This window comes from Octopus bimaculoides, chromosome 5 (assembly GCF_046866305.1).
Source record: "Octopus bimaculoides isolate indiv1 chromosome 5, ASM4686630v1, whole genome shotgun sequence".
Lineage (NCBI taxonomy): Eukaryota > Metazoa > Mollusca > Cephalopoda > Octopoda > Octopodidae > Octopus > Octopus bimaculoides.
In genome coordinates, this window is record NC_142932.1 from 43674809 (window position 1) to 43686433 (window position 11625).

The window sequence follows — 11625 nt, forward strand, 5'->3', positions numbered from 1 at the left end:
AATTTTTGATGAAGAGCCTATTGCTCAAATAATCAAACTTATTTTCTCCTAGTAACTAAGTATATTCAAAATTACTTCACTTCCGCTTTGAATATTTTCTCCTAATAAGGATCCTCACTGGTTTCCTTCAATTTAGGGTCTTATTTTATGTTATTGACAATTTATTTTATTGACACTGGCACAATTTGAACTCGGAATATAAATACTTGTAACTAAATACCACACAATTTTGACAATGGCAATCCATCATTTAACCAGTCTGACACTAACAGCCATCATGTTAATATTGATAATAATGATGTTTCCAAATTTTGGCCCATGGTCAGTAATTTTCAGAAGGGTGGAAGTTGATTATCTCAACCCCACTGTTCAAGTGGTATTGATTTTATCAACTTTGAAAGGATGAAAGGCAAAGCTGACTGCAGCAGGATTTGAACTCAGAATGTAAGGCCAGAAGAAAAGCTGTTAAGCATATTGTTTGGTGCCCTAACAATTCTGCCAGCTCACCACCTTAATAGTAATGGTAAAAATAATAAAGATTTCAAATTTTGGCATAAGGCCAGCAATTTCAGAGGAGGGAATAAGTTGATTACATCGACCCCAGTGCTCAACTGGTACTTATTTTGTCGACCCTGAAAGGATGAAAGGCAACGTCTACTGTGGCAGAATTTAAACTCAGAAGTTAAAGATGAACAAAATGTCGCAGAGCATTTTTCCCAATGTGTTAATGATTCTGCCAGCTTTCCACCTAAATAATAATAATAATAATGATGATGATGATGATGATGATGATGATGATGATGATAATAGTAATCGTTTCTACTAAAGGCACAAGGTCTGAAATTTGGGTGGGGGGGAGGGGCAGGAATTAGTCGATTACACCAATTCCAGTGTTTCACTGGTACTTAATTTATTGATCCTGAAAGGTAAAGTCGATCCCAGTGGAATCTGAACTCAGAATGTTAAGATGGATGAAATGCGGCTCAGCATGCTAATGATTCTGCCAGCTTGCCACCTTAACAATAATAATAATAATAATAATAATAATAATAATAATAATACTGCTTCAGATTGTAACATGAAGCTGGAAATTTTAAGGATGGAGAGTTTTTAGTAGTAACATCACTCCCAGTGCTTGACAGGCATATCATTTTATTAACTTTCCAAGAATGACAGGCAAAGGTGACTTCAGAAGGATTCTAATTTAAAATATAAAGACTTAAAGGAAATAGTGCCAATGCTCTAGCAGTTCTGCCAATTCACAAGAATAATTTCTAATATACATTGCCATAAAAATTTTGAGGGGAAAGGTTATTCAATGAAATAACTCCCAATAACTAACTGGTTCTTTTCTGATCTCTCTTGAAGTGACAGAAAGTGAAGTTGGTCTCAGTATGATTTGAACTCAGTATGTAAATAACTAGAACAAACACTACAATACTTTAATGATTCGATCAACTTATCACATTTAATTGTAACTGATTTAGGCACAAAATGAGCAATTTTGAGGAGAATAGTTAGTCAATATCATTGGTACCATCCTCTACCAGAACTTGACTGGTATTGTATTTTACTGAACCCAGACGTATGGAAGGTGAAATTGTGAGTGAAATTTTTGTAAGATTTGAATTCAGAATGTAAAGAGTCAAATGTTTTGGCAAGGCATTTTTCTCACGTGCTAATGTTTCTGTAAATAATGTTTTTAACCTTATAATAAAATTCTCAACATGGTAATGATATTTCCTTTAAATTCTAATGTCATTTTAGTTACTACTGAAGAAGAAGAAGAAGAAGAACAACAACAACAACAACAACAACGACAACAAAAGTATATTAAAATGGGAGCATCTGGTATTTAAAGAAAATTGAGGAATTGAATCAGAGCAGAAAATATTATTTTTTGCATTAAAAGAAAAAAAAACAACATTTTATTCCCTCTCTCTCTCTCTCTCTCTCTCTCTGTTTTTGTCTCCATCTCCCTTCAAGTGTCTTGTTCTCAATGTCCCACCCCAGCAGTCACATATTCATACACACACGAATATTCAAATAGAATACAAGGAATCTATAAATAAATATACATTTTATAATATTAATTATAATTTTAACAGGGAGTGGCAGAATTATAAGAGCAGTGGACAAATTGACTACGATCACTTAATTATCTCCCTTTGGTATTCTGGTTTCAAGTCCTGCCAACACTGGATTTATTCTTCTCAGAGGCCCAGTTTTCAATTAATAAATTATGACTATTATTTAGTACTAGCATTCTCATTGATGAATTTAGGGCTTCCTTAGCAGCATTGTAGGCTCTTAGGCAAATCAATGCCCTGGGTTCAATAGTATTTATTTATTGACAGCAAACCACAAAATGCATAAATCAGAACTTGGTCCCTAGACCTGTGAGGTCCCTTAGCAGTGACCCAGTGTGCCCATGTCTTCAGATAGTCCAGGTATGGCTGTGTGGTAAGACGCTTGCTTTCCAGCCATATGGTTCTGGGTTCAGTCCCAATGTGTGGCACCTTGGGCAAAGGTCGCCTATGATAACCTTGGGCTGACCAAAGTCTTGTGAGTGGATCTGGTAGATGGAAACTGAAATAAACTCGTTGTATCATCATCGTCATTTAATGTCTGCTTTATATGCTGGCATGGGTTGGATGGTTTGACTGAGCTGCAATTTCCAGCAAAACAAAAAATGAAGACAAGTGTATGAACAACAAACAGGTGTATCAGTTTGATGCTTGGGAAAATGAGAAAGTCTTTTATATTTCGAGCCTATGCTCTTCAACAGAAAGGAATAAGAGAAAATGAATGGAGAGAGAATAAAAAAACTTGCAGATTTAGCGATCAAGCATATGTATATATGTGTGCGTATATCTCTATGTGTGAGTGTGTGTGTGTGTGTCTCTTTGTGTCTGTATTTGTCCCACCACCACTGCTTGAAACTAGTGTTGTTCTGTTTGTGTCCTCATAACTTAACAGTTTGGCAAAAGAGACCGATAGAATAAGCACCACATTAAAAAAAAAAAACAAGAAGTACTGGAATCAATTCATTTGACTAAAAATTCTTCAAGGCAGTGCGCCAGAATGACTGCAGTCTAGTTACTGACATAAGTAAAAGGAAAAGAAATGGATGATGGATATTTTAACTGAATCTGTTCTCCATATTTTGGGGGGGCTTTTTTATTGTTTTACTTGTTTCAGTTTTTGGCCATGTTGGGTCACCACTTTGAAGAGCTTTAGTTGATCATACTGACTCCAGTTGTAATTCTTTAAAGTCTGGTACTTATTGATCATCTACCAAGTTACAGAACATTAGAAAAATACACACACACACACACACACACATGCATACACAAATACATACATGCGAGGAAGTGCTAAAAAGTTCTTGGTTTTAAGGGTATCATGAAATGCCTGACTGGAAGCCCAACATTCCAAGTTCTTTTACAGGGTTTAGAAAAACTGAAGGACCATTGCAATAAGTGTGTGAATCTGAGAGGGGAATATGTTGAATAAAATCTTAACTGATTCTCCTGCATTTTCTTTTACTGAAATCCAGGAACTTTTCAACACCCCCTACATACACCCATAGAAACAAGCAAACAAATGTGGGTATATGTAACAGGCTTTCATATAGTTTCTGTCTACTTAGTTTTAATCATAAAGAATGGTTCACTTTGGGTAAAAGGGTAAAGACCCCCTTCGGTCATGAATGACCATGAAATTGCACCTAGAAAGTTCCCCTCAGAGGCACAAGTCCAGGCAAGGTTGTTTATGGAAAACTAGTAGTCACCCATGCATACTGGCCTCGCCTCTCCACGCCACCAATGTTATCCAAGGGAAAGGCAAAACCCGATACAGCTTGGCACCATTTCTATAGATGAGTGAATTGGAGCAATGTGAAATAAAGTGACTCGCTCAAGAACACAACATACAATCCAGTCTCAAAATTGAATAACTCATTATCATTGATGCTATAGTAAAAGACATTTGCCCAAGATGCCATGCAATGGAACTGTACCCAGAAAATTCTTAGCCACACAATCATATACATATTTGCTTTGTTTTTTCTTTGATAATTTTTCTATATCTAATTTAATTTCTATAAATTTCTCTACTTGAATGTGTATAAATGTGTGTGTGTGTGTGTATATATATATATATATGATGGCATGTTCAAAATCTATATATGTACATGTACTGGTGTATCTAACTGTGTATGTATATTATGTTAGTTTTATTTCTATTTCTATTTGTGTATGAATTATATATTTTTTTCCTCTATATTTTTTCACATGTCATCAAAATATTTTTAAAAATAATAAAAAAAAAAAAACTAATTTATATTTTTTATGGCAGACATCATATTCATCAGAAACGACTGGTTTCTTGTGGAAATTTTGATAGATCACGATAAAAAGCATCAGCGGACAGTTGATGCAAACAAGAATTGAAAACTTGACAAGATTTGCTTTTTATTTATTTATTTATTTTATTTTTTAGAATATATATTTATTGCTTTCTTTTTTCCTACTTAAAATAGTGCAAGGGATAGGAATTAATATAAATTTGTTTTATAAGCTTTTGTCTCTTTTTTTTTCTAACTTTTAATCTGTTATTTTTATTTATAATTTTATTTTCATCACACCTGAATTGCTATTTACTTTTGGGGGTGGGGAGTAGGCATGTCAAAGAGAAATTTGAGATAGAGGGAGTAAAAACGAAAGTATAGTGGTTGGTGTCTCTCACCTGTCAAGTTAAACCTCTGTCTCCTTGGCTGCATGTGAGAGATAAGTCTTTAAAACAGACAGATTCGCTGAAATAGTAAAGCATTAGACAAACTGGCTTATATGATTTAAGTTTCTTTTTTTCTCCAAGTTCAAATCTCTAAGAGGCTGTCTTTATTTTTCATCTTTCTGGGATTTCAATAAAATAAATACAGGGGTGAAGACAAGTACAAATGCTTCACACTCAAAAATATGATTTGAAGTTGACTTTGCCTTTCATCTTTTAGGGTCAATAAATTAAGTACCAGTTGAGCACTGGGGTTGATGCAATCGCCCAGTTCCCTCCCCATTGACCTTGAGCCTATAGTGGAAAGAATTATTATTATTATTATTATTATTAATAATAAGGTGGTGAGCTGGTAGAATCGTTAGCATGCTGGACGAAATGCTTAGTGGTATTTCATTCTTTGCTATGTTCTGAGTTCAAATTCTGCCGAGGTCCACTTTACCTTTTATCCTTTCGGGGTCAGTAAAATAAGTACCAGTGAAACACTGGTATCGATGTAGTCAATTTATACCCCCCCCCCCAGAATGGCTGCCCTTGTGGCAAAATTTGAAATTATTATTATTATTATTATTATTATTATTGAGCTGGTAAAATTGTTAGAGAGTTTGACCAAATGCTTAGTGGCATTTCTTGTGGTTTTATATTCAGAGTTCAAATTCTGCTGAGGTTGACTTTGCCTTACATCCTTTAAGGTCCAATAAAATAAGTACCAGTCAAGCACAGGGGTATTATTTTGATATCACTTCATTTAGCAATCCTTGCAAAGTGTCAACCGAGTACATAGGACAGGTATTGTCCTGTAATGGTGACATCTCACTGCATACTGTATAGGTAAAAGTATAAAATTAATTTTGACTCAGTATATGATGTGGGGGGGATATGGCTTAGTGGTTAGGGCACTGCACTCATGATTGTATGATTGTGGTTTCAACTTCTGGACTGGATGGTGCATTGTGTTCTTGAGCAAAACACTTCATTTCATGTTGATCCAGTCCCCTCAATTGTCATCTTGTGACAGGCCAGTGTCTTGCCCAGCAGGGAAATACATGCACCATAGAATCTGGGAAAATGGCTTTATGAGCCTACTGATTTGGGAAGGACTGGAATTTTTCCAAAATACACAGAAAAATACAGATATAATTAAAATTTTAAAATGCCACTTTTTATTTTATTTATTTATTTTTTTTTTTGCAGAATCAGAATCTCCGTACTCAAAAATGGGGGATTCTGTAAAAAAAAAACAAGCAAAAAAAACAAAAAACAAAAGGGGGTGTGATCCACATTCTTTACATCCACCTTTTCTTTGTATACCTTATTATTCAAATTTATATTTCAATATTAAAAAAGGGATCAAGCTGCTTAGTACGTTTGGTGCACTCTGTGAGGACTGCAAAATCCTATAAAACTGTCTCATCATTTGTTTTGATTACTGGTAGAGGATGGCGTTCATACTAGCTTTTAGTATGCTCTGCACCACAATGTTTGCATGGTATCAAGCAAATATATTGACCAACCTCATCATTGTTACTATTATTGTTATTATTATTATTGTCATTATTATTAAGGTGGCAAGATGCTTAGCAATATTTTGTCCATCTTTATGTTCTGAGTTCAAATTCTGTCATGATTAACTTTGCTTTTCATTCTTTTGGGGTCGATAAATTAAGTACAAGTGAAACACTGGGGTCAATAAGATTGATTAGTCCCCTACCCCCAAATTTCAGGCCTTGAGCCTTTAGTAGATAGAAAGGATTGTTATTATTATTATTATTATTATATAGATTGAGTGAGAGAGCAGTGCATGCCATTAAAGTGACACTAGGATAAAATATATGAAGCCCAGTTGCCCATCATGACTACCCGTCTGATAAGGGTACACCAGGCACATGCATCACAACCATATATGAGTGACATGGTGATCTCATATCAAGATAAACAGCGCATGACCTTGCAGGTGGTGCCCAGTTAGAATTTTCTTCCGGCCGAGTAGCCCATCCCGCTCAAAAGGTCCCTGAATAAGGTTTGTTTAAGGATGTTGAGCAAAACACCCATGTTTCGAAAGGTGAATTATTCAAACCCCAAAGAATTCCTCTCAACACATGGCTATGATGCTCCCCCACTACTTCTGCTCATGATCAGAGATGCACATATCGTCAGCCACCAAGGGACATGCTCAACTGGTTAAGGTCAAACAACTGACAAGCAAATCTGTGGTATTGAGCAGAATATTTGCTGTAGCCCATCTTTTATACCAAGACAAAACAATGTACATGATAACACTTCCAATCAATTAAGATCAGAAGCCATGAGAGCCACTGCCTGGTACTGCATCAGGGCATTTTATTGCATCAGGGCATTTTATTATTATTATTATTATTATTATCATTATTATTATTATTATTATTATATTGTTATTATTACAAGACACTTTATTTCATGCTGCTCCAGTTCATTCAGCTGTAGAAATGAGTTGTGACATCACAAATGCCAAACTGTATTGGCTTTTGCCTTTCTCTTGGATAACATCAGTGGTGTGTCGAGAGGAGACTGGTATGCATGGGGGACTGTTGGTCTTCTATAAATAACCTTGCCCGGACTTATACTTCAGAGGGGAACTTTCTAGAGTCCAATCCCATGGTCATTCATGACTGAAGATGGCCTTTACTTTTACACCTTACCTATTGTCGCCTCTATTTAACCACTGAAGGTAATTACATACAAAACCATACGTACAAAAAAAGAAAATGTTAAGACATGGGAGCTTACAAAATGTAAAGGGCAGAACAAATGAGTTACATAAAAATTAGGAGAGGAATGGGCTGATCAGTGCATCTTAAGACTCCAAGTACAACAATAATGGTAATTGTTTCAAATTAGAACACACAAGTAGCTGATTTCGAGGGGATAAGATTAGTAAATACTGTTGATCCTAGTACTTAACTGGTATTTATTTTACTGGTCCTGGAAGAAGGAAGAGAAAAGTCCATCTCAGTAGGATTTGAACACAAAAAATATAAAGCGTTGGAACAAATATTACAAGACATGTTTTTCTGATGCTCTAATGAATTTGCCAATTCACTGCCCTTCTGTGTTTCTGAATTAGATACAAGACCAGAAACTTTTGGGGTAGGAGAACAGTTGATTCTATCAACTCTAGTAATTAAATGGTACTTTATTTTATCAGCCCTAAGTGGATGAAAGGCAAAGTAACCTATTGTGGGATTCTGAACTCAGAACATAAACAGCTAAAGCAAATACTGCAAAGTATTATATCAACCCCAGTGCTCAATTGATACTTATTTCATTGACTCTGAAAAGATGAAAAGCAAAAGTGACTGTGGTGGAATTTGAACTCAGAATGTAAAGCTGGAATCAATGCTATTAAGTATTTTGTCTGAAGAGTCAATAATCCTGCCAGCTTGTCATAATAATGATAACAACAACAACAACAACAACACCTGGTTTTGAGGGGAGGGGTTTAGTTGATACCATCAATTACTACTTGACTGGTAGTTTATTTTGTCAACCCTGGAGAAATGGAAGATGGTGTTGACTTTGATAGAATTTGAACTCAGAATGTAAAGAGCTGGGGGAGATACTGCAAGATTGCAAGGCATTTTGTCTGACTCCCTAACAGTTCTGTCAATCCACCACACTAATTGTTTCTGATTTTGACACAAAACCAGCAATTTTTAAGTTAGGGTTGGGGTTAGTCTATATCATGAACCCCAGTAATTAACCAGTTCATTACTCTATCATCTCTCAGAGCAGTTTTTACCAATGCTCCAATGATTCTTTCTGCTCGAGATATTGCAATTCCTTCTGATGAAAATATTGCCTCAAAAGGAGTGGAAAAGTTATCAAAATATAAATATATAGAACTCAACTATTCAAGATGTGGATGAAAATAATTTCACAAGTAATTGAAGTATTAGGCATGATAAACAAATTATGAAAAGAAACATAGAAGCCATTCCAGGGTTCACAACATTTCAAGAACCCAAAAAATAGATCTGTGAGGAACAGTTTACTTCTTGTATGAGATGCTTTCAATTCAATAGAATAGCTCACGATTCAAATGGATAGCTCAAACAGAATAACCTTAACTCACAACACAACTCAGGCAGCATATATTAGATTAAGATCCAATATAATAGCACAACCCTTATTACATATACACCATGGACGACAGAACAAATATTAATACAACAACAAACATAACAAAACAAACAGGTGCAGTACACCAACAGGAACAGCCTATACTCTGCCAATCTTCACCAAAATAAGAACAAATGCCACATGCACGTCAGAAACATGGATGTACACCAAGTGGTGCAGTAGAAACTAGCATGAAACTACCAAAGAAAATAATACTACTACTAATAATGATAACTTTTGCTTTAGCCACAAGTCCAGCAGTTTTGAAAGAAAGGTTCTAATCCATACCATTGACCCCAGTATTTCACTGACACTGTATTTTATCAACCATTAAGCCTTTAGCATTTAAACAGATCATATCTGACCAAAATATTCTATATGTTTTATGTTCTAACTAGTTAGATCTCGCCTCTCATACCAACCCTACAATGTCATTCTAAAAATTAATAGTTAATTCATCAAAATCTTGAAGTTACAAGGTAATGCATGATTAATTCAAAACAATGTGAATAAATGTGCATAACATTTAACAGAGGAGTCTAAATGCTAAAAGGTTAAGGGAGAAAAGGCAATGTTGATCGCAGCAAGATTTGAAATCTATTGGTAAACAGAACGCAAATACTGCAAAGCCTTTTTTCTGTGATATTCTCATGTTTCTGCCCACATGCTGCCTTAATAATAATAATGATCCTTTCTATTATAGACAAAAGGTCTGAAATTTTGTGAGAAGGGGACCAGTTGATTACATCGACCCCGATGCATAAATGGTACTTGATTTATCAACCCCAAAAGGATGAAAGGCAAAGCTGACCCCAGTGGCATTTGAAATCAGAATGTGAAGAGAAATGAAATACTGCTAAACATTTTACCTGGCGTGCTAACCATTCTGCCAGCTTACCACCTTCTTAAGAAAAGATAGAAATAATCCTTTCTACTATAGGCAGAAGGCCTGAAATTTCCAAGGAGGGGATAAGTCAATTACATCAACCCCGATGCTCAACTTGTACTAATTTTATAAACCCTGAAAGAATGAAAGGTATAGTCGATCTCAGTGGAATTTGAACTCAGAATGTAATGACGAATGAAATGTCACTAAGCATTTTGTCTAACCTGCTAATGATTCTGCTAGCTCACCACCTTAAATAATAACGATAATAATAATCCTTTCTACTAAAGACACAATGCCTGAAATTTCATGGGAGGAGCTAAGTCGATTACATTGACCCCAGTCCATAACTGGTACTCATTGATCCCGAAAGGATGAAAGGCAAAGTCGACCTCGGCAGAATTTAAACTCAAAACATAAGGGTACACAAAATACTGCTTAGCATTTTCTTCACAGCATGATAACAATTCTGCCAGCTTGCCTTATAATGATAATAATAATAATAATGGCAATAATAATAATAATAATAAAACCGCTGACAAAAATGGTATAAACACCATCCTGAAGCTGTGACTGAGGGAGAAAATGTATCAATTCTCTGGGACTTCCCCATACATACCGACAAGACTATAAAAGCTAATAAACCGGATATTATTATAAAAGATCAGACAAAGAAGACGTGTTTATTAATTGACATGAGTATTCCCTCTGATCATAATATAGCGGCAAAAGAATTTGACAAGATCAGTAAATATAAAGACTTGCTAATAGAAATTGAAAAAATGTGGCACCTCAAGGCGACTACCATACCAGTGATTGTAGGATCTCTAGGAATGATAAAAAAAGGTACTGAAACCTATTTGAAAATGATACCAGGCTTACCATCCCTACAGGAAGTGCAAAAAATCGTGCTAACTAGAACGACTCATGTACTGAGAAGAGCATTATCACTGTGAAAACAACATCCATTCATGAATTTTTTTTTGTTTTTTTAAATACATGTTTTACCTGTGAATTTGCGTGTGTAAACTGGGAATGCATACGAGTTTTTCTGTCCTAGGTGTACGGAAAACACTTGGCGAGAAATGGAAGAAAATTTGAAGAAAGAAGAAAAATATAATAATAATAATAATAAAAGATGGACTACACCAAATATTCTGCTCAATACCACAGGTTTGCTTGTCATTTGTTTGACCTTAACCAGTTGAGCATGTCCCTTAGTGGCTGACAATATGTGTGTCTCTGATCACGAGCACAAGTAGTGGAGGCGCATCATAGCCATGTGTGGAGAGGAATTTTTTTGGATTTGGATAATTCACCTTTGGAAACATGGGTGTTTCATTTAACAAAATTAAACAAACCTTAATCAAGGACCTTTTGAACAGGGACCTACTCGACCTTAGAGAAAATTCTAACTGGGCCTCACCTGCAAGGTCATGCAATATTTATCTTGATATGAAATCACCATGTCGTGTACATTTAGGAGTGATGTATGTATCTGGTGTACTCATATCAGACGGGTAAGTCATGATGGGTATACTGGGCTTCATATATTTTACCCCAGTGTCACTTTGATGGCATGCACTGCTCTCTCACTCAATAATAATAACAATCGTGGTTTCAAATTTTGGCTCAAGGTTAGCAATTATTGGAGAAGGATAAGTCAATTGCATTAACCCCAGAGCTCAATTGATACTTATTTTATCGACCCCCTAAATGATGATGAAAAATAAAGTCAACTTTGGCAGAATTAGAACTCAGATCATTGAGAGAAGGAAGAGATGCTA